This window comes from Rutidosis leptorrhynchoides, chromosome 4 (assembly GCF_046630445.1).
Source record: "Rutidosis leptorrhynchoides isolate AG116_Rl617_1_P2 chromosome 4, CSIRO_AGI_Rlap_v1, whole genome shotgun sequence".
In the NCBI taxonomy this organism is placed as follows: domain Eukaryota; kingdom Viridiplantae; phylum Streptophyta; class Magnoliopsida; order Asterales; family Asteraceae; genus Rutidosis; species Rutidosis leptorrhynchoides.
This window is the reverse complement of record NC_092336.1, coordinates 537,288,414-537,314,830: the sequence shown is the minus strand read 5'-3', so window position 1 is coordinate 537,314,830 and position 26,417 is coordinate 537,288,414.

Here is a 26,417-nt window from a genome sequence, read left to right as displayed (position 1 = left end):
AAGCAAGTCAAAAGAAAGTGGGAGGAAAACAGTGATAAGAATCACCAATACAACAACAACAGCAATTACAATAATAATCGCAACAATTATCCCAACAATCGCAACATCAATCGCAACTACAACAAACGGCCCAACAACAACAACAACAACAACAACAACAACAACAACAGCAACTGCAACAATCGTCCCAACAACAATAACAATCGCAACAAGAACAACAATCAGAAGCAGCTATGCCAAAGGTGTGAAAAGTATCACTCGGGGTTCTGCACCAAATTTTGCAACAAGTGTAAAAGAAATGGTCATAGCGCGGCGAAGTGTGAGGTCTACGGACCAGGGGTTAACAGAACGAAAGGAACAAATGGTGTCAGAACGAGTAATGGCAGAGCAAGTAGTGTCGGAGCAAGTTATGCCAATGTAGTTTGTTATAAATGTGGAAAACCTGGCCACATTATTAGAAATTTCCCGAACCAGGAGAACAGGAATGGACAAGGCCGCGGAAGAGTTTTCAATATTACTGCAGCAGAGGCACAGGAAGACCCGGAGCTTGTTAGGGTACGTTTCTTATTGACAATAAATATGCTTACGTTTTATTTTATTCGGGTGCGGATAGAAGCTGTATGAGTAGAGATTTTTGTGCTAAATTAAGTTGTCCATTGACGCCATTGGATAGTAAATTTTTACTCGAATTAGCAAACGGTAAATTAATTTCAGCAGATAATATATGCCGGAATCGAGAAATTAAACTGGGTAGCGAAATATTTAAGATTGATTTGATACTAGTAGAGTTAGGGAGTTTTGATGTAATAGTTGGCATGGACTGGCTGAAGAAGGTGAAAGCAGAGATCGTATGTTATAAAAATGCAATTCGCATTGTACGAGAAGAAGGAGAACCCTTAATGGTGTACGGAGAAAAGGGCAACATGAAGCTACATCTTATTAGTAATTTGAAGGCACAAAAACTAATAAGAAAAGGTTGCTATGCTGTTCTAGCACACGTCGAGAAAGTACAAACTGAAGAAAAGAGCACCAATGATGTTCCCGTCGCAAAAGAATTTCCCGATGTATTTCCGAAAGAATTACCGGGACTACCTCCACATCGATCTGTTGAATTTCAAATAGATCTTGTACCAGGAGCTGCACCAATAGCTCGTGCTCCTTATAGACTCGCACCCAGCGAGATGAAAGAACTGCAAAGCCAACTGCAAGAACTATTAGAACGTGGTTTCATTCGACCAAGCACATCACCATGGGGAGCTCCTGTTTTGTTTGTCAAGAAGAAGGATGGTACATTTAGGTTGTGTATTGACTACAGAGAGTTAAACAAACTTACCATCAAAAACCGTTATCCACTGCCGAGAATTGACGACTTATTTGATCAACTACAAGGCTCGTCGGTTTATTCGAAGATCGATTTACGTTCTGGATATCATCAAATGCGAGTAAAGGAGGATGATATTCCAAAAACTGCTTTTAGGACGTGTTATGGTCATTACGAGTTTATGGTTATGCCGTTTGGATTGACTAACGCACCAGCTGTGTTCATGGACCTTATGAACCGAGTGTGTGGGCCATATCTTGACAAGTTTGTCATTGTTTTCATCGATGACATACTTATTTACTCAAAGAATGATCAAGAGCACGAAGAACATTTGAGAAAAGTGCTAGAAGTATTGAGGAAAGAAAAACTGTACGGTAAGTTTTCAAAGTGTGCATTTTGGTTGGAAGAAGTTCAATTCCTCGGTCACATAGTGAACAAAGAAGGTATCCAGGTGGACCCGGCAAAGATCGAAATCGTTAAAAAGTGTGAAACCCCAAAAACTCCGAAGCATATACGTCAATTTTTAGGATTGGCTGGTTACTACAGAAGATTCATCCAAGATTTCTCCAAAATAGCAAAACCCTTGACTGCATTAATGCATAAAGGGAAGAAATTTGAATGGAAGGATGAACAAGAGAAGGCGTTTCAATTATTGAAGAAAAAGCTAACTACAGCACCTATATTGTCATTGCCTGAAGGGAATGATGATTTTGTGATTTATTGTGACGCATCAAAGCAAGGTCTCGGTTGTGTATTAATGCAACGAACGAAGGTGATTGCTTATGCGTCTAGACAATTGAAGATTCACGAGCAAAATTATACGACGCATGATTTGGAATTAGGCGCGGTTGTTTTTGCATTAAAGACTTGGAGGCACTACTTATATGGGGTCAAAAGTATTATATATACCGACAACAAAAGTCTTCAACACATATTTAATCAGAAACAACTAAATATGAGGCAGTGTAGGTGGATTGAATTGTTGAATGATTACGACTTTGAGATTCGTTACCACCCGGGGAAGGCAAATGTGGTAGCCGAAGCCTTAAGCAGGAAGGACAGAGAACCCATTCGAGTAAAATCTATGAATATAATGATTCACAATAACCTTACTACTCAAATAAAGGAGGCGCAACAAGGAGTTTTAAAATAGGGAAATTTAAAGGATGAAATACCCAAAGGATCGGAGAAGCATCTTAATATTCGGGAAGACGGAACCCGGTATAGGGCTGAAAGAATTTGGGTACCAAAATTTGGAGATATGAGAGAAATGGTACTTAGAGAAGCTCATAAAACCAGATACTCAATACATCCTGGAACGAGGAATATGTACAAGGATCTTAAGAAACAATTTTGGTGGCCAGGTATGAAAGCCGATATTGCTAAATATGTAGGAGAATGTTTGACGTGTTCTAAGGTCAAAGCTGAACATCAGAAACCATCAGGTCTACTACAACAACCTGAAATCCCGGAATGGAAATGGGAAACATTACCATGGATTTCATTACTAAATTGCCAAGGACTGCAAGTGGTTATGATACTATTTGGGTAATAGTTGATCGTCTCACCAAGTCAGCACACTTCCTGCCAATAAGAGAAGATGACAAGATGGAGAAGTTAGCACGACTGTATTTGAAGGAAGTCATCTCCAGACATGGAATACCAATCTCTATTATCTCTGATAGGGATGGCAGATTTATTTCAAGATTCTGGCAGACATTACAGCAAGCATTGGGAACTCGTCTAGACATGAGTACTGCCTATCATCCACAAACTGATGGGCAGAGTGAAAGGATGATACAAATGCTTAAAGACATGCTACGAGCTTGTGTTATTGATTTCGGAAACAGTTGGGATCGACATCTACCGTTAGCAGAATTTTCCTACAACAACAGCTACCATTCAAGCATTGAGATGGCGCCGTTTGAAGCATTTTATGGTAGAAAGTGCAGGTCTCCGATTTGTTGGAGTGAAGTGAGGGATAGACAGATTACAGGTCCGGAGATAATACAAGAAACTACCGAGAAAATCATCCAAATTCAACAAAGATTGAAAACCGCCCAGAGTCGACAAAAGAGCTACGCGGACAGTAAAAAAAAGATATAGAGTTTGAAATTAGAGAAATGGTCATGCTTAAGGTTTCACCTTGGAAAGGCGTTGTTCGATTTGGTAAACGAGGGAAATTAAATCCAAGGTACATTGGACCATTCAAGATTATAGATCGTGTCGGACCGGTAGCTTACCGACTTGAGTTACCTCAACAACTCGCGGTTGTACATAACACTTTCCACGTCTCGAATTTGAAGAAACGTTTTGCTAAAGAAGATCTCACTATTCCGTTAGATGAAATCTAAATCAACGAAAAACTTCAATTTATCGAAGAACCCGTCGAAATAATGGATCGTGAGGTTAAAAGACTTAAGCAAAACAAGATACCAATTGTTAAGGTTCGATGGAATGCTCGTAGAGGACCCGAGTTCACCTGGGAACGAGAAGATCAGATGAAGAAGAAATACCCGCATTTATTTCCAGAAGATACGTCAACACCTCCAACTGCTTAAAATTTCGGGACGAAATTTATTTAACGGGTAGGTACTGTAGTGACCCGAACTTTTCCATGTTTATATATATATTAAATGAAATTTTTATTTACATGATTAAATGTTTCTAACATGTTAAGCAATCAAACTTGTTAAGACTTGATTAATTGAAATAGGTTTCATATAGACAATTGACCACCCAAGTTGACTGGTGATTCACGAACGTTAAAACTTGTAAAAACTATACGATGACATATATATGGTTATATATATAGTTAACATGATTTTATTATAAGTATGTATCTCATTAGGTATTTTAACAATGAGTTATATACATAAAAATGAGACTATTAATTTAAGAAACTCGAAAACGATATATATAACGATTATCGTTATAACAACGTCTTACTAGGTACATATGAATCATATTAAGATACTGATACACTTGGTTAATTATGTTAAATGATAAGTAAATATATTATTAAGTGTATTAACAATGAAATACATATGTAAAAATAAGACTACTAGCTTAATGATTTCGAAACGAGACATATATGTAACGATTATCGTTGTAACGACATTTAACTGTATATACATCATACTAAGATATATTATATATCATAATATCATGATAATATAACAATTTAACATCTCATTTGTTATAATAAACAATGGGTTAACAACATTCAACAAGATCGTTAACCTAAAGGTTTCAAAACAACATTTACATGTAACGACTAACGATGACTTAACGACTCAGTTAAAATGTATATACATGTAGTGTTTTAATATGTATTCATAAACTTTTGAAAGAATTCAAGACACTTATCAAAATACTTCTACTTAACAAAAATGCTTACAATTACATCCTCGTTCAGTTTCATCAACAATTCTACTCGTATGCACCCGTATTCGTACTCGTACAATACACAACTTTTAGATGTATGTACTATTGGTATATACACTCCAATGATCAGCTCTTAGCAGCCCATGTGAGTCACCTAACACATGTGGGAACCATCATTTTGCAACTAGCATGAAATATCTCATAAAATTACAAAAATATGAGTAATCATTCATGACTTATTTACATGAAAACAAAATTACATATCCTTTATATCTAATCCATACACCAACGACCAAAAACACCTACAAACACTTTCATTCTTCAATTTTCTTCATCTAATTGATCTCTCTCAAGTTCTATCTGTAGTGACCCGAACTTTTCCATGTTTATATATATTAATTGAGATTGATGTTTACATGATTAAATGTTTCCAACATGTTAAGCAATCAAACTTGTTAAGACTTGATTAATTGAAATAGGTTTCATATAGACAATTGACCACCCAAGTTGACCGGTGATTCACGAACGTTAAAACTTGTAAAAAAAAACTATATGATGACATATATATGGTTATATATATAGTTAACATGATATTATGATAAGTAAACATATCATTAATTATATTAACAATGAACTACATATGTAAAAACAAGACTACTAACTTAATGATTTTGAAACGAGACATATATGTAACGTTTATCGTTGTAACGACATTTAATGTATATATATCATATTAAGAGATATTCGTACATCATAATATCATGATAATATAATAATTTAAAATCTCTTTTGATATTATAAACATTGGGTTAACAACATTTAACAAGATCGTTAACCTAAAGGTTTCAAAACAACACTTACATGTAACGACTAACGATGACTTAACGACTCAGTTAAAATGTATATACATGTAGTGTTTTAATATGTATTTATACACTTTTGAAAGACTTCAATACACTTATCAAAATACTTCTACTTAACAAAAATGCTTACAATTACATTCTCGTTCAGTTTCATCAACAATTCTACTCGTATGCACCCATATTCGTACTCGTACAATACACAGCTTTTAGATGTATGTACTATTGGTATATACACTCCAATGATCAGCTCTTAGCAGCCCATGTGAGTCACCTAACACATGTGGGAACCATCATTTGGCAACTAGCATGAAATATCTCATAAGATTACAAAAATATGAGTAATCATTCATGACTTATTTACATGAAAACAAAATTACATATCCTTTATATCTAATCCATACACCAACGACCAAAAACACCTACAAACACTTTCATTCTTCAATTTTCTTCATCTAATTGAACTCTCTCAAGTTCTATCTTCAAGTTCTAAGTGTTCTTCATAAATTCCAAAAGTTCTAGTTTCATAAAATCAAGAATACTTTCAAGTTTGCTAGCTCACTTCCAATCTTGTAAGGTGATCATCCAACCTCAAGAAATCTTTGTTTCTTACAGTAGGTTATCATTCTAATACAAGGTAATAATCATATTCAAACTTTGGTTCAATTTCTATAACTATAACAATCTTATTTCAAGTGATGATCTTACTTGAACTTGTTTTCGTGTCATGATTTTGCTTCAAGAACTTTGAGCCATCCAAGGATCCATTGAAGCTAGATCCATTTTTCTCTTTTCCAGTAGGTTCATCCAAGGAACTTAAGGTAGTAATGATGTTCATAACATCATTCGATTCATACATATAAAGCTATCTTATTCGAAGGTTTAAACTTGTAATCACTAGAACATAGTTTAGTTAATTCTAAACTTGTTCGCAAATAAAAGTTAATCCTTCTAACTTGACTTTTAAAATCAACTAAACACATGTTCTATATCTATATGATATGCTAACTTAATGATTTAAAACCTGGAAACACGAAAAACACCGTAAAACCGGATTTACGCCGTCGTAGTAACACCGCGGGCTGTTTTGGGTTAGTTAATTAAAAACTATGATAAACTTTGATTTAAAAGTTGTTATTCTGAGAAAATGATTTTTATTATGAACATGAAACTATATCCAAAAATTATGGTTAAACTCAAAGTGGAAGTATGTTTTCTAAAATGGTCATCTAGACGTCGTTCTTTCGACTGAAATGACTACCTTTACAAAAACGACTTGTAACTTATTTTTCCGACTAGAAACCTATACTTTTTTTGTTTAGATTCATAAAATAGAGTTCAATATGAAACCATAGCAATTTGATTCACTCAAAACGGATTTAAAATGAAGAAGTTATGGGTAAAACAAGATTGGATAATTTTTCTCATTTTAGCTACGTGAAAATTGGTAACAAATCTATTCCAACCATAACTTAATCAACTTGTATTATATATTATGTAATCTTGAGATACCATAGACACGTATACAATGTTTCGACCTATCATGTCGACACATCTATATATATTTCGGAACAACCATAGACACTCTATATGTGAATGTTGGAGTTAGCTATACAGGGTTGAGGTTGATTCCAAAATATATATAGTTTGAGTTGTGATCAATACTGAGATACGTATACACTGGGTCGTGGATTGATTCAAGATAATATTTATCGATTTATTTCTGTACATCTAACTGTGGACAACTAGTTGTAGGTTACTAACGAGGACAGCTGACTTAATAAACTTAAAACATCAAAATATATTAAAAGTGTTGTAAATATATTTTGAACATACTTTGATATATATATGTATATATTGTTATAGGTTCGTGAATCAACCAGTGGCCAAGTCTTACTTCCCGACGAAGTAAAAATCTGTGAAAGTGAGTTATAGTCCCACTTTTAAAATCTAATATTTTTGGGATGAGAATACATGCAGGTTTTATAAATGATTTACAAAATAGACACAAGTACGTGAAACTACATTCTATGGTTGAATTATCGAAATCGAATATGCCCCTTTTTATTAAGTCTGGTAATCTAAGAATTAGGGAACAGACACCCTAATTGACGCGAATCCTAAAGATAGATCTATTGGGCCTAACAAACCCCATCCAAAGTACCGGATGCTTTAGTACTTCGAAATTTATATCATATCCGAAGGGTGTCCCGGAATGATGGGGATATTCTTATATATGCATCTTGTTATTGTCGGTTACCAGGTGTTCACCATATGAATGATTTTTATCTCTATGTATGGGATGTGTATTGAAATATGAAATCTTGTGGTCTATTGTTACGATTTGATATATATATAGGTTAAACCTATAACTCACCAACATTTTTGTTGACGTTTTAAGCATGTTTATTCTCAGGTGATTATTAAGAGCTTCCGCTGTCGCATACTTAAATAAGGACAAGATTTGGAGTCCATGCTTGTATGATATTGTGTAAAAACTGCATTCAAGAAACTTATTTTGTTGTAACATATTTGTATTGTAAACCATTATGTAATGGTCGTGTGTAAACAGGATATTTTAGATTATCATTATTTGATAATCTACGTAAAGCTTTTTAAACCTTTATTGATGAAATAAAGGTTATGGTTTGTTTAAAAATGAATGCAGTCTTTGAAAAACGTCTCATATAGAGGTCAAAACCTCGCAACGAAATCAATTAATATGGAACGTTTTTAATCAATAAGAACGGGACATTTCAGTTGGTATCCGAGCGTTGGTCTTAGAGAACCAGAAAATTTGCATTAGTGTGTCTTATCGAGTTTGTTAGGATGCATTAGTGAGTCTGGACTTCGACCGTGTTTTCTTTAAAAATGATTGCTTAACATTTTTGTTGGAAACTATATATTTTTAACATATGAATATTATGTGATATATTAATCTCTTAACGTGTTTGATATTATGTGATAGATGTCTACCTCTAGAACAAGTCCCATTGACTCACCTAATAATAATGAAGAGTCAAATGTAAATTGGAATGATTTGTGGACTGATTCACAAGTTCCCGAAGAGGAACCGGAAGAAGAGTCGGAACCGGAAGAAGAATCGGAACCGGAAGAAGAATCGGAACCGGATGAAGAAATAGAACCGGTGGGGGAAATAATAAAACGGTTAAGTAAAAGAAAATCCTCAACCAACCGACCAAAGTTAATTATGGTCAATGGTGTTTCCGCCAAGGAAGCAAAATATTGGGAGGATTACCAATTCTCCGATGAATCGGATTTCGACGAGAATTCCGATGATGTTATAGAAATTACCCCAACTGAATTTAAAAAGGCAAAAGAAAATAATAAGGGAAAGGGCATAAAAATAGAGAAATCTAATTCCAACCCCGATGAACTTTATATGTATCGTCAACCCCCGAAGTCCTTAAGTTGTAACAATGACCCGGGAACCTCTAAACCACCAGGTTTTTCTAAACCAATGTGGAAAATTACGGCTCGTATTAGGGGAACATCATATATCCCTAGAAACTTGGCAAAACGAACCAAAACTGAAGAAGAAGAAACGAGCGAGTCGGAATAAGATAGTTGTATTCGTGTGGTGTAATATATGTAATATAGTGTGCTTATGCTTTATGATATATGTAAAAATTGCTTTTATTAATAAGTATTTTTTTTTATGAATCTAACTCTTGTCTATTTTACAGTTTAAAAACACAAAATTGATAGACAACCCAATATTTTAAGAGACCTACCCGGAGACATGATTGATGAAATCTTGTCTAGAGTCGGCCAGAATTCTTCGGCACAACTATTTAAGGCGAGATCAGTTTGTAAGACATTCGAAGAACGTTCCAAGAATGTCTTGGTTTATAAGAGACTTTCGTTTGAAAGATGGGGGATATCACATTGGGAAACCCATAAGTTACGATGTGTTTACTTTGACGCATATATTGCGGGGAACCCAAATGCTATTTTACGCAACGGGTTAAGAAATTATTTTGACTCAATATATCCGAATATTGGACTTCGTGATTTAGAAAAAGCGGCTAACATGCAACATAAAGAAGCATGTTATGCTTACGGATTAGTAATGTTCGCTTCTCACCAAAGTGAGAACAAGAACATCGGGCTACAACTATTAAACAAAACGTTTCCACAAGTGACGGAGTCGGTAATTGGGGTAAGAAATGAGGTTTTTAGATTATTACGGGACTGTTGGACATTACGTAACCCTCGTCCCTTTGATGACGTTACAACACGCTGTCTTATCAACGGCCATAACGGTTATGTTGCACAAGACCAAGGATGGGAAGTAGTCCTAGTAAAACCAGAATGCATGACTTGTTTCTGGACGTATGAATTACGTGTCTTTATTGCCTTTGCCGAACGACTTGTGTACTAGCTAGAATTGTCTTCACAACTATCTTGTATCAAAGTTATTGTGTGCTATATTTCATGCTTTATGTAAAATAAGCGGTATTGTAAGTTTGTAAAATATTGTATAAAAGTTTGAACGCGAAATATTATTACAATCAGTTTTTCATATAGAATTGTAGTAGTTGAATTGTATATTAGCTACTAAGTATGAACTTAACGGGTAAGTACTACCCGAATTTAAACTTATAAAACGCTAATTTGAAGAAAAAGCTTTTATAAATGAGTTCATATTATGCTACGAAATACTATTAACTACTCTTAATATTCTGTATGATTAACTTGTTCCATTTAACTATTTTGAAGGAAATGGCACCGACTACTCGACACACCGTGAATATGAATGAAGAGGAATTCCGTACTTTTCTAGCTTCAAATATAGCCGCAGTACAGGCTGCTCTACATACCAACAATAACCTTGGATCTAGCAGTACAGGAAATCGTGTAGGATGCACCTACAAAGAATTCACTGCCTGCAAACCTTTGGAATTTGATGGAACCGAAGGACCGATCGGATTGAAACGGTGGACCGAGAAGGTCGAATCGGTGTTTGCCATAAGTAAGTGTACTGAAGAGGAAAAAGTAAAGTATGCTACGCATACCTTCACAGGTTCTGCGTTAACATGGTGGAATACCTATCTAGAGCAAGTGGGACAAGACGATGCGTACGCACTACCGTGGTCAGCATTCAAGCACTTGATGAACGAGAAGTACCGTCCCAGAACCGAGGTCAATAAGCTCAAGACAGAACTTAGAGGGTTATGAACCCAAGGATTTGATATTACCACGTACGAAAGACGATTCACAGAATTGTGCCTATTGTGTCCGGGAGCATTCGAAGATGAGGAAGAGAAGATCGACGCGTTTGTGAAAGGATTACCGGAAAGAATCCAAGAAGATATAAGTTCACACGAGCCCGCCTCCATACAACAGGCATGTAGAATGGCTCACAAACTCGTGAACCAAATTGAAGAAAGAATTAAAGAACAGACTGCTGAAGAGGCCAATGTGAAGCAAGTCAAAAGAAAGTGGGAGGAAAACGGTGATAAGAATCACCAATACAACAGCAACAGCAATTATAACAATAATCGCAACAACTATCCTAACAATCGCAACATCAATCGCAACTACAATAAACGGCCCAACAACAACAACAACAACAACAACAACAGCAACCACAACAATCATCTTAACAACAATAATTACCGCAACAACAACAACAATCAGAAGCAGCTATGCCAAAGGTGTGAAAAGAATCACTCGGGGTTCTGCACCAAATTTTGCAACAAGTGTAAAAGAAATGGTCATAGCGCGGCGAAGTGTGAGGTCTACGGACCAGGGGTTAATAGAACAAAAGGAACAAATGGTGTCGAAACGAGTAATGGCGGAGCAAGTAGTGTCGGAGCAAGTTATGCCAATGTAGTTTGTTATAAATGTGGAAAACCGGGCCACATTATTAGAAATTGCCCGAACCAAGAGAACACGAATGGACAAGGCCGTGGAAGAGTTTTCAATATTAATGCGGCAGAGGCACAGGAAGACCCGGAGCTTGTTACGGGTACGTTTCTTATTGACAATAAATCTGCTTACGTTTTATTTGATTCGGGTGCGGATAGAAGCTATATGAGTAGAGATTTTTGTGCTAAATTAAGTTGTCCATTGACGCCTTTGGATAGTAAATTTTTACTCGAATTAGCAAATGGTAAATTAATTTCAGCAGATAATATATGTCGGAATCGAGAAATTAAACTGGTTAGCGAAACATTTAAGATTGATTTGATACCAGTAGAGTTAGGGAGTTTTGATGTGATAATCGGTATGGACTGGTTGAAAGAAGTGAAAGCAGAGATCGTTTGTTACAAAAATGCAATTCGCATTATACGAGAAAAAGGAAAACCCTTAATGGTGTACGGAGAAAAGGGCAACACGAAGCTACATCTTATTAGTAATTTGAAGGCACAAAAACTAATAAGAAAAGGTTGCTATGCTATTCTAGCACACGTCGAGAAAGTACAAACTGAAGAAAAGAGCATCAATGATGTTCCCGTCGCAAAAGAATTTCCTGATGTATTTCCGAAAGAATTACCGGGATTACCCCCACATCGATCCGTTGAATTTCAAATAGATCTTGTACCAGGAGCTGCACCAATAGCTCGTGCTCCTTACAGACTCGCACCCAGCGAGATGAAAGAACTACAAAGCCAATTACAAGAACTTTTAGAGCGTGGTTTCATTCGACCAAGCACATCACCGTGGGGAGCTCCTGTTTTGTTTGTCAAGAAGAAAGATGGTACATTCAGGTTGTGTATCGACTACCGAGAGTTGAACAAACTTACCATCAAGAACCGCTACCCACTACCGAGAATCGACGACTTATTTGATCAACTACAAGGCTCGTCTGTTTATTCAAAGATTGACTTACGTTCCGGGTATCATCAAATGCGGGTGAAAGAAGATGATATTCCAAAGACTGCTTTCAGAACACGTTACGGTCATTACGAGTTTATGGTCATGCCGTTTGGTTTAACTAATGCACCAGCTGTGTTCATGGACCTTATGAACCGAGTGTGTGGACCATACCTTGACAAGTTTGTCATTGTTTTCATTGATGACATACTTATTTACTCAAAGAATGACCAAGAACACGGTGAACATTTGAGAAAGGTGTTAGAAGTATTGAGGAAGGAAGAATTGTACGCTAAGTTTTCAAAGTGTGCATTTTGGTTGGAAGAAGTTCAATTCCTCGGTCACATAGTGAACAAAGAAGGTATTAAGGTGGATCCGGCAAAGATAGAAACTGTTGAAAAGTGGGAAACCCCGAAAACTCCGAAACACATACGCCAGTTTTTAGGACTAGCTGGTTACTACAGAAGGTTCATCCAAGACTTTTCCAGAATAGCAAAACCCTTGACTGCATTAACGCATAAAGGGAAGAAATTTGAATGGAATGATGAACAAGAGAAAGCGTTTCAGTTATTGAAGAAAAAGTTAACTACGGCACCTATATTGTCATTGCCTGAAGGGAATGATGATTTTGTGATTTATTGTGACGCATCAAAGCAAGGTCTCGGTTGTGTATTAATGCAACGAACGAAGGTGATTGCTTATGCGTCTAGACAATTGAAGATTCACGAACAAAATTATACGACGCATGATTTGGAATTAGGCGCGGTTGTTTTTGCATTAAAGACTTGGAGGCACTACTTATATGGGGTCAAAAGTATTATATATACCGACCACAAAAGTCTTCAACACATATTTAATCAGAAACAACTGAATATGAGGCAGCGTAGGTGGATTGAATTATTGAATGATTACGATTTTGAGATTCGTTACCACCCGGGGAAGGCAAATGTGGTAGCCGATGCCTTGAGCAGGAAGGATAGAGAACCCATTCGAGTAAAATCTATGAATATAATGATTCATAATAACATTACTACTCAAATAAAGGAGGCGCAACAAGGAGTTTTAAAAGAGGGAAATTTAAAGGATGAAATACCCAAAGGATCGGAGAAGCATCTTAATATTCGGGAAGACGGAACCCGGTATAGGGCTGAAAGGATTTGGGTACCAAAATTTGGAGATATGAGAGAAATGGTACTTAGGGAAGCTCATAAAACCAGATACTCAATACATCCTGGAACGGGGAAGATGTACAAGGATCTCAAGAAACATTTTTGGTGGCCGGGTATGAAAGCCGATGTTGCTAAATACGTAGGAGAATGTTTGACGTGTTCTAAGGTCAAAGCTGAGCATCAGAAACCATCAGGTCTACTTCAACAACCCGAAATCCCGGAATGGAAATGGGAAAACATTACCATGGATTTCATTACTAAATTGCCAAGGACTGCAAGTGGTTTTGATACTATTTGGGTAATAGTTGATCGTCTCACCAAATCAGCACACTTCCTACCAATAAGAGAAGATGACAAGATGGAGAAGTTAGCACGACTGTATTTGAAGGAAGTCGTCTCCAGACATGGAATACCAATCTCTATTATCTCTGATAGGGATGGCAGATTTATTTCAAGATTCTGGCAGACATTACAGCAAGCATTAGGAACTCGTCTAGACATGAGTACTGCCTATCATCCACAAACTGATGGGCAGAGCGAAAGGACGATACAAACGCTTGAAGACATGCTACGAGCATGTGTTATTGATTTCGGAAACAGTTGGGATCGACATCTACCGTTAGCAGAATTTTCCTACAACAACAGCTACCATTCAAGCATTGAGATGGCGCCGTTTGAAGCACTTTATGGTAGAAAGTGCAGGTCTCCGATTTGTTGGAGTGAGGTGGGGGATAGACAGATTACGGGTCCGGAGATTATACAAGAAACTACCGAGAAGATCATCCAAATTCAACAACGGTTGAAAACCGCCCAAAGTCGACAAAAGAGCTACGCTGACATTAAAAGAAAAGATATAGAATTTGAAATTGGAGAGATGGTCATGCTTAAAGTTTCACCTTGGAAAGGCGTTGTTCGATTTGGTAAACGAGGGAAATTAAATCCAAGGTATATTGGACCATTCAAGATTATTGATCGTGTCGGACCAGTAGCTTACCGACTTGAGTTACCTCAACAACTCGCGGCTGTACATAACACTTTCCACGTCTCGAATTTGAAGAAATGTTTTGCTAAAGAAGATCTCACTATTCCGTTAGATGAAATCCAAATCAATGAAAAACTCCAATTCATCGAAGAACCCGTTGAAATAATGGATCGTGAGGTTAAAAGACTTAAGCAAAACAAGATACCAATTGTTAAGGTTCGATGGAATGCTCGTAGAGGACCCGAGTTCACCTGGGAGCGTGAAGATCAGATGAAGAAGAAATACCCGCATCTATTTCCAGAAGATTCGTCAACACCTTCAACAGCTTAAAATTTCGGGACGAAATTTATTTAACGAGTAGGTACTGTAGTGACCCGAACTTTTCCATGTTTATATATATTAATTGAGATTGATGTTTACATGATTAAATGTTTCCAACATGTTAAGCAATCAAACTTGTTAAGACTTGATTAATTGAAATAGGTTTCATATAGACAATTGACCACCCAAGTTGACCGGTGATTCACGAACGTTAAAACTTGTAAAAAAAAACTATATGATGACATATATATGGTTATATATATAGTTAACATGATATTATGATAAGTAAACATATCATTAATTATATTAACAATGAACTACATATGTAAAAACAAGACTACTAACTTAATGATTTTGAAACGAGACATATATGTAACGTTTATCGTTGTAACGACATTTAATGTATATATATCATATTAAGAGATATTCGTACATCATAATATCATGATAATATAATAATTTAAAATCTCTTTTGATATTATAAACATTGGGTTAACAACATTTAACAAGATCGTTAACCTAAAGGTTTCAAAACAACACTTACATGTAACGACTAACGATGACTTAACGACTCAGTTAAAATGTATATACATGTAGTGTTTTAATATGTATTTATACACTTTTGAAAGACTTCAATACACTTATCAAAATACTTCTACTTAACAAAAATGCTTACAATTACATTCTCGTTCAGTTTCATCAACAATTCTACTCGTATGCACCCATATTCGTACTCGTACAATACACAGCTTTTAGATGTATGTACTATTGGTATATACACTCCAATGATCAGCTCTTAGCAGCCCATGTGAGTCACCTAACACATGTGGGAACCATCATTTGGCAACTAGCATGAAATATCTCATAAGATTACAAAAATATGAGTAATCATTCATGACTTATTTACATGAAAACAAAATTACATATCCTTTATATCTAATCCATACACCAACGACCAAAAACACCTACAAACACTTTCATTCTTCAATTTTCTTCATCTAATTGAACTCTCTCAAGTTCTATCTTCAAGTTCTAAGTGTTCTTCATAAATTCCAAAAGTTCTAGTTTCATAAAATCAAGAATACTTTCAAGTTTGCTAGCTCACTTCCAATCTTGTAAGGTGATCATCCAACCTCAAGAAATCTTTGTTTCTTACAGTAGGTTATCATTCTAATACAAGGTAATAATCATATTCAAACTTTGGTTCAATTTCTATAACTATAACAATCTTATTTCAAGTGATGATCTTACTTGAACTTGTTTTCGTGTCATGATTTTGCTTCAAGAACTTTGAGCCATCCAAGGATCCATTGAAGCTAGATCCATTTTTCTCTTTTCCAGTAGGTTCATCCAAGGAACTTAAGGTAGTAATGATGTTCATAACATCATTCGATTCATACATATAAAGCTATCTTATTCGAAGGTTTAAACTTGTAATCACTAGAACATAGTTTAGTTAATTCTAAACTTGTTCGCAAATAAAAGTTAATCCTTCTAACTTGACTTTTAAAATCAACTAAACACATGTTCTATATCTATATGATATGCTAACTTAATGATTTAAAACCTGGAAACACGAAAAACACCGTAAAACCGGATTTACGCCGTCGTAGTAACACCGCGGGCTGTTTTGGGTTAGTTAATTAAAAACTATGATAAACTTTGATTTAAAAGTTGTTATTCTGAGAAAATGATTTTTATTATGAACATGAAACTATATCCAAAAATTATGGTTAAACTCAAAGTGGAAGTATGTTTTCTAAAATGGTCATCTAGACGTCGTTCTTTCGACTGAAATGACTACCTTTACAAAAACGACTTGTAACTTATTTTTCCGACTAGAAACCTATACTTTTTTTGTTTAGATTCATAAAATAGAGTTCAATATGAAACCATAGCAATTTGATTCACTCAAAACGGATTTAAAATGAAGAAGTTATGGGTAAAACAAGATTGGATAATTTTTCTCATTTTAGCTACGTGAAAATTGGTAACAAATCTATTCCAACCATAACTTAATCAACTTGTATTATATATTATGTAATCTTGAGATACCATAGACACGTATACAATGTTTCGACCTATCATGTCGACACATCTATATATATTTCGGAACAACCATAGACACTCTATATGTGAATGTTGGAGTTAGCTATACAGGGTTGAGGTTGATTCCAAAATATATATAGTTTGAGTTGTGATCAATACTGAGATACGTATACACTGGGTCGTGGATTGATTCAAGATAATATTTATCGATTTATTTCTGTACATCTAACTGTGGACAACTAGTTGTAGGTTACTAACGAGGACAGCTGACTTAATAAACTTAAAACATCAAAATATATTAAAAGTGTTGTAAATATATTTTGAACATACTTTGATATATATATGTATATATTGTTATAGGTTCGTGAATCAACCAGTGGCCAAGTCTTACTTCCCGACGAAGTAAAAATCTGTGAAAGTGAGTTATAGTCCCACTTTTAAAATCTAATATTTTTGGGATGAGAATACATGCAGGTTTTATAAATGATTTACAAAATAGACACAAGTACGTGAAACTACATTCTATGGTTGAATTATCGAAATCGAATATGCCCCTTTTTATTAAGTCTGGTAATCTAAGAATTAGGGAACAGACACCCTAATTGACGCGAATCCTAAAGATAGATCTATTGGGCCTAACAAACCCCATCCAAAGTACCGGATGCTTTAGTACTTCGAAATTTATATCATATCCGAAGGGTGTCCCGGAATGATGGGGATATTCTTATATATGCATCTTGTTATTGTCGGTTACCAGGTGTTCACCATATGAATGATTTTTATCTCTATGTATGGGATGTGTATTGAAATATGAAATCTTGTGGTCTATTGTTACGATTTGATATATATAGGTTAAACCTATAACTCATCAACATTTTTGTTGACGTTTTAAGCATGTTTATTCTCAGGTGATTATTAAGAGCTTCCGCTGTCGCATACTTAAATAAGGACAAGATTTGGAGTCCATGCTTGTATGATATTGTGTAAAAACTGCATTCAAGAAACTTATTTTGTTGTAACATATTTGTATTGTAAACCATTATGTAATGGTCGTGTGTAAACAGGATATTTTAGATTATCATTATTTGATAATCTACGTAAAGCTTTTTAAACCTTTATTGATGAAATAAAGGTTATGGTTTGTTTAAAAATGAATGCAGTCTTTGAAAAACGTCTCATATAGAGGTCAAAACCTCGCAACGAAATCAATTAATATGGAACTTTTTTAATCAATAAGAACGGGACATTTCACTATCTTCAAGTTCTAAGTGTTCTTCATAAATTCCAAAAGTTCTAGTTTCATAAAATCAAGAATACTTCCAAGATTGCAAGTTTACTTCCAAGTTTTCTAAATCCATTCCAAATAATCATCCAAGATCAAGAAACCTTTGTTAATTACAGTAGGTTATCTTTCTAATACAATGTAATAATCATATTCAAACTTTAATTCAATTTCTATAACTATAACAATCTTATTTCGAGTGGAAATCTTACTTGAAATTGTTTTCGTGTCATGATTCTGCTTCAAGAACTTTCAAGCCATCCAAGGATCCTTTGAAGCTAGATCTATTTTTCTCATTTCCAGTAGGTTTATCCAAGGAAATTGAGGTAGTAATGATGTTCATAACATCATTCGATTCATACATATAAAGCTATCTTATTCGAAGGTTTAAACTTGTAATCACTAGAACATAGTTTAGTTAATTCTAAACTTGTTCGAAAATAAAAGTTAATCCTTCTAAATTGACTGTTAAAATCAACTAAACACATATTCTATATCTATATGATATGCTAACTTAATGATTTAAAACCTGGAAACACGAAAAACACCGTAAAACCGGATTTACGCCGTCGTAGTAACACAGCGGGCTGTTTTGGGTTAGTTAATTAAAAACTATGATAAACTTTGATTTAAAAGTTGTTTTTCTGAGAAAATGATTTTTATTATGAACATGAAACTATATCCAAAAATTATGGTTAAACTCAAAGTGGAAGTATGTTTTCTAAAATGGTCATCTAGACGTCGTTCTTTCGACTGAAATGACTACCTTTTACAAAAACGACTTGTAACTTATTTTTTCGACTATAAATCTATACTTTTTCTGTTTAGATTCATAAAATAGAGTTCAATATGAAACCATAGCAATTTGATTCACTCAAAACGGAGTTAAAATGAAGAAGTTATGGGTAAAACAAGATTGGATAATTTTTCTCATTTTAGCTACGTGAAAATTGGTAACAAATCTATTCCAACTATAACTTAATCAACTTGTATTGTATATTATGTAATCTTGAGATACCATAGACACGTATACAATGTTTCGACCTATCATGTCGACACATCTATATATATTTCGGAACTACCATAGACACTCTATATGTGAATGTTGGAGTTAGCTATACAGGGTTGAGGTTGATTCCAAAATATATATAGTTTGAGTTGTGATCAATACTGAGATACATATACACTGGGTCGTGGATTGATTCAAGATAATATTTATCGATTTATTTCTGTACATCTAACTGTGGACAACTAGTTGTAGGTTACTAACGAGGACAGCTGACTTAATAAACTTAAAACATCAAAATATATTAAAAGTGTTGTAAATATATTTTGAACATACTTTGATATATATGTATATATTATTATAGGTTCGTGAATCAACCAGTGGCCAAGTCTTACTTCCCGACGAAGTAAAAATCTGTGAAAGTGAGTTATAGTCCCACTTTTAAAATCTAATTATTTTGGGATGAGAATACATGCAGGTTTTATAAATGATTTACAAAATAGACACAAGTATGTGAAACTACATTCTATGGTTGAATTATCGAAATCGAATATGCCCCTTTTTATTAAGTCTGGTAATCTAAGAATTAAGGAACAGACACCCTAATTGACGTGAATCCTAAAGATAGATCTATTGGGCCTAACAAACCCCATCCAAAGTACCGGATGCTTTAGTACTTTGAAATTTATATCATATCCGAAGAGTGTCCCGGAATGATGGGGATATTCTTATATATGCATCTTGTTAATGTCGGTTACCAGGTGTTCACCATATGAATGATTTTTATCTCTATGTATGGGATGTGTATTGAAATATGAAATCTTGTGGTCTATTGTTACGATTTGATATATATAGGTTAAACCTATAACTCACCAACATTTTTGTTGACGTTTAAAGCATGTTTATTCTCAGGTGAATACTAAGAGCTTCCGCTGTTGCATACTAAAATAAGGACAAGATTTGGAGTCCATGTTTGTATGATATTGTGTGAAAACTGCATTCAAGAAACTGATTTCGATGTAACATATTTGTATTGTAAACCATTATGTAATGGTAGTGTGTAAATAGGATATTTTAGATTATCTTTATTTGATAATCTACGTAAAGCTTTTTAAACCTTTATTTATGAAATAAAGGTTATGGTTTGTTTTAAAAATGAATGCAGGCTTTGAAAAACGTCTCATATAGAGGTCAAAACCTCGCAATGAAATCAATTAATATGGAACGTTTTTAATCAATAAGAACGGGACATTTCATTTTGCTTGAGGACAAGCAAAGCCAAGTGTGGGGTATTTATTATCGGGCAAAAAGTCACATTTTTATCCCCAATATTAAGCCCTAGAACAATAAAGATTTAAACTTTGTCGGAAAAATTATCGCTTTTTCGGTTGATTTTGTAGATTAAGTAACTACAAAGGCGATGCAAAAAGAATCAAGTAAAACGGAGCTAAAACGAAGATTCTAGAGCGAAAATGGTGAAAGACAAGAAATCAAGTTACGATCCAGTGAATCAAGGCTGACCAGGCCCAAAAACGGCCTGCCATACGGCTTGCCAGTATGGCAAATGGCCTGCCAAACGGTCAGTACAAACGAGCTCGATAAACGGCTTGCCTAGCAAACGGCCTGCCAAAAACGGCCTGCCAAACGGCTTGCCAGCCGTTTGCAGGCAAAAATCAAGTCTATTTAAAGGGCTCTCTCCATCCATTCCAACACACACTCAATTTGTAATTCATTTCATATTTTTAAGCTTTTAGTTAGTCTTTAGTAGTAGTTAGCTTAGCTTTTATTTTCTGGAGGATATCCCGGCGAGCCCCTGCGATCTCGGGTAGATTTCTTCGGCCTTTTCAGGTTTTTATCCGAAATGCTTGTCTTTTGTATTAAACATGTGTTCTTACTTTTTATGTTTAATAATGCGTTCCAATATTACCATGATAGCTTAATTAATCTGTATGTTGCCATGATAGAAGTTTGGGTTAGCGTAATTATGTTAATTTAGTACGATTACTGTTATAATACTGAACTAGGAAGTCTGATAGATTTGTATGTTAGCATCTTAAGGATTGACCAACCTAGGTTGTGATTAGGACTTGTCCACCTATATGAAATTAGCTACTTCATAGGATTAAGACCCCTGGTTATACTGTGTCTGAAGATTCTATGAACTCGGTATGGCCAGAGTTCCCGAGAGGCATTTAATGCACTTTTAGGACAAGGAACTTAGGAATTCAGACATGAATGACCTAGTGATGTGGCGTGGATATACCATACATAACTCCCTAAATTTATACAAGATTCAAATATCACAAAAAGCACGCACAATCTATCGAGCACTAAAAACCCGGTTGCTATAGTACTTAATGCAAGTATTCTTATCAAGTTCGTCATGAGAGAGCGGTGTAGATTATGTATTTGAAACTAATAGTTATCCTAGGGGTTTTATTTGATTGGGGGGGGGGGGTTTGCGAGAGATTTTGACTAATCAACTAACTTTGCAATAAACAAATTTAAACTTAACAAGTAGCAAGTAACAAGTAATTAAGAAATGAGAATTAATCAATATGATGGAGAGTGTTCACTTATCTAATCCTCTTTATGAAATGTCCCGTTCATATTGATTATAAACGTTCCATATTAATTAATTTCGTCGCGAGGTTTTGACCTCTATATGAGACGTTTTTCAAAGACTGCATTCATTTTTAAAACAACCATAACCTTTATTTTATCGATAAAGGTTTAAAAAGCATTACGTAGATTATTAAATAATGATAATCTAAAATATACCGTTTACACACGACCATTACATAATGGTTTACAATAAGAATATATTACATCAAAAATAAGTTTCTTGAATGCAGTTTTTACATAATATCATACAAGCATTGACTCCAAATCTTGTCCTTATTTTAGTATGCAACAGCGGAAGCTCTTAATAATCACCTGAGAATAAACATGCTTAAAACGTCAACAAAAATGTTGGTGAGTTATAGGTTTAACCTATATATTATCAAATCATAATAATAGATCACAATATTTCATATTTCAATATACATCCCATACATAGAGATAAAATTCATTCATATGGTGAACACCTGGTAACCGACATTAACAAGATGCATATAAGAATATCCCCTATCATTCCAGGAAATCCTTCGGACATGATAAAAACGAATTCGAAGTACTAAAGCATCCGGTATTTTTGGATGGGTTCATTAGGCCCAATAGATCTATCTTTAGGATTCGCGTCAATTAGTAGATCGGTTTACTAATTCTTAGGCTACCAAGCAAAAGGGGCATATTCGGCTTCGATCATTCACCCATATAATGTAGTTTCAATTACTTGTGTCTATTTCGTAAAACATTTATAAAACTGCATGTATTCTCATCCCAAAATATTAGATTTTAAAAGTGGGACTATAACTCACTTTCACAGATTTTTACTTCGTCAGGAAGTAAGACTTGGCCATTGGTCGATTCACGAACCTATAACAAATATGTAAATATATATCAAAGTATGTTCAAAATATATTTACAACACTTTTAATACATTTTGATGTTTTGAGTTTATTAAGTCAGCTGTCCTCGTTAGTAACTTACAACTAGTTGTCCACAGTAAGATGTACAGAAATAAATCGATATATATTTTCTTGAATCAATCCACGACCCAGTGTATACACGTCTCAGGCTAGATCACAACTCAAAGTATATATATTTTTGGAATCAACCTCAACCCTGTATAGCTAACTCCAACATTACTGCATATAGAGTGTCTATGGTAGTTCCAAATAATATATATACATGGGTCGATATGATATGTCAAAACATTTGCATACGTGTCTATGGTATCTCAAGATTACATAATATATTAGAATACATGTATAATACAATATAAGTTAGCTAGGATATGATTTTTATAGAATTGTTAATATTTCCCGTAGCTACAAAAATCAAAAAATATCCAATCTTGTTTTACCCATAACTTCTTCATTTTAAATCCGTTTTGAGTGAATCAAATTGCTATGGTTTCATATTGAACTCTATTTTATAAATCTAAACAGAAAAAGAATAGGTTTTGTAACATCCCGCCTTTTTCCGTTTACTTTTTCGTTATACTATTTTAAACTCCGTTATATGCTTATAACATCTCCCGTTAATATGCATTTTAAATTATCTCATTTAGGTAATTCACGCACCCGAACGAAAGTTGAGGGACTAAACTTGACAAGGGATCAAACCCTTGACTAGGTCAAAGGGTCAAACCCCTTTCATCCATTCATTTTCATCCTCATCTTTTACTACTTCCTTTTTCTCTCAAAGAACACCAACAAGAATCATCATCCAAATCCGAGCTAGCGGGTGTTTTGCAAAATAAATTACATTTTTGGAATCCTTGCAACTTCCTCTTCGATTCCATACCAATTTCATTACATTTGGGTAACTTTCTAAAATCACTAGATTTTGTGTTCTTGATGTTTTTAACTTATAAAGTTGTTAGTTAGTGTCTATGGCTCAAGTCTAACATGAATATATGATTTATATGCTCGATCTCGTTGTTTTAGTGTAACTAGCATGAACATGAATAGTGTGTGCTTGATTTTGAGTTTTGGATGATTTAATGTTGTTGTTATGATAAAGTGCAAGTATAAAATGTGTTCCTAGTATCACTAGCTTCAATTTGATGTGTAGGTTGCTTTAGAAAACTTCATGAACTTGATTAGTGATTTTGGTGAAATTGGGTTAGGGTTTGATGAACGTGAAATGGACTTTTGATGCTTGGAATGACATGAAATGTTATTAGTAAGTATTAGGTTGTATTGTATGCTTGATTACCTTCAAGACGGCATATCATTCATGTAAATTGGTTGCCGAATCATTGATTTGCATTTATGAACTTGAATGCATTAAATGATTTAGCATTCAATGTGATTTTGGTTGTTGTAAAGGTAAATGTGATTAATGAAATGTGTTTAGATGTTTTCCTCGACAAAATACCTTTCCGATGATATAAGATACATGTTTTGGTTGTTTGCGGATCATAAAATGTGTTAGTTTGGTTTTTGGTTCGTGCACTTAGAAGTTTTCTGCATCAGACTTGAATACTAATCTGGACGCCGTCCAGACCTTTGGATGCCGTCCCAGCCTTCAAAGATGGACGCCTTCAAGATATTCGGACGCCGTCCCAGCCTTCAAAGCTGGACGCCGTCCAGACAATCTGGATGCCGTCCAGATACACTGGCAGGCTTATGTCTTCATTGGTCATTTTACGGAAAATGTTTGCTATGCTATGGACCTCCAATTCACATGTAACTTGTTCTAACATGCTCATATATGATTAAAAACCTCAGAAAAATAGTTCGGGACCCGACCCGAATGTGTTGACTTTTTCGTTGACTTTGACCCGACCTAAGTTGACTTTTAATCAAACTTAACCAAATGTTTGTGCAGCCGTTCTAATATGCTTTTATACTTGTACCTTGCATGAAACATGACAATTTGATTCACATGCTATTATGATCGAGTCTTAACGAGCCATAGGACTAATTGAACACTTTGACCTATCGTGTTTACCAATATTGATATAAACCTATTTGTTTAGGTCAAGACTAGCATTGTTCTTTGCACTCATTACTTGTTGAAGTACTTATTACTCGTGCACACAAGGTGAGATCATAGTCCCACTTTTACTCTTTTGCACTTACATTTGGGATGAGAAAACATAAACGTTTCTTTTTACTAAGTGAACACAAGTACAGGAAAACAAACATTCTACATAAGAGTTTGAACAAAAATCCTCAATTCGATTATCATTAGTTACACTTGCTCGATGTAAGCGAGAACTTATGTTATATGGCCATATGGGTTTGACAAACCCTCATTTAAATGGTTCGCTACCGTTTACGAATGAAATATATTCTCGAGAAACAGTGTATGTTCTAATACTATTGTGATGGGGTTCTATGGAAGGAATGTTAAGCATTGATAATTGGGTGCTCGTGAAACAAAATTTTGGAATGTATTACTATTACATCATTGTTGCAAATCTTGTGGTTCACTTGTACTTATTTACTTAAACCTATGATTTCACCAACGTTTTCGTTGACAGATTTCGATGTTTTTCTCAGGTCCTTGAACGTTTTGTGATACATGCTTCCGCTCATTACTTTTGATACTTGCTTGGATGTCGAGTAAACATGCATACGTGGAGCGTCTTTTGGCTACTTTCATTTGTGTCGCATATGTTTAAATTGTACTTTAAACTTTGTTATGTAACTTGTTGTCAAACTACCTTGTAAACCTTGAAACATCTTTACTTTTGAAATGAATGCGACATACTTTTGGTCAAACGTTGTTTTAAAGACTTATGACCACGTAACGGGACCTAAGTAGATGGCGCCGTCAATGACGATTTTGTCGGATCGCTACAGATGGTATCAGAGCATTGGTTGTAGGGATTTAGAGTTCATTTGTGTCAACCCCGAGTCATAGGGTACATTAGTGAGTCTAGACTACAACCGGCATATAGACTTGAAGTAGGAATTACTTGACTACTTGTGCATCCATACTCGAACGTTTCTACTCATATCTACTTTTATTTCATCTTAATCTCACGTTGTTTAATTTGATTGACGCGCCACCTTGACTTAGTGAAGTAATGTCGAATGCACATATGAAATAGGGTAATATAATTTCCGGGATTATATTACGGTGACTCATATGAACGTTCCGACATTATGACACAAAGAATTTAAGGCAAGTCAAGAAAATTCTTCTCTATCTTTATCCCATATCATGATTAGTATTATTAAAAAATACTAATCAACGGTATTCTTGTGTTTTGAAGGAACAATGCCTCCTCATCGTGTGCCACGCCATGAAACTCCCGAACAAGCTCTACAACGGATGATAGCCACCGCCGTGGATGCGGCCATGGCCGGTCACTCCTCCAATAACAATAATAACAACAACCACAACAACAACAATCAAGGGGCTGGTAACTCAAGCGAGGGATGCTCCTATAAAGCTTTCATGGGGTGCAAACCTCATACTTTTGATGGGACCAGGGGACCGGTTACTCTCACTCGATGGTTCGAAAAAACGGAGGCCGTCTTTAGCATAAGCGGTTGTCGGGACCAAGATAAGGTCAAATACTCCACTCACACTTTCGACGGTGTCGTCCTCACATGGTGGAACACATATGTA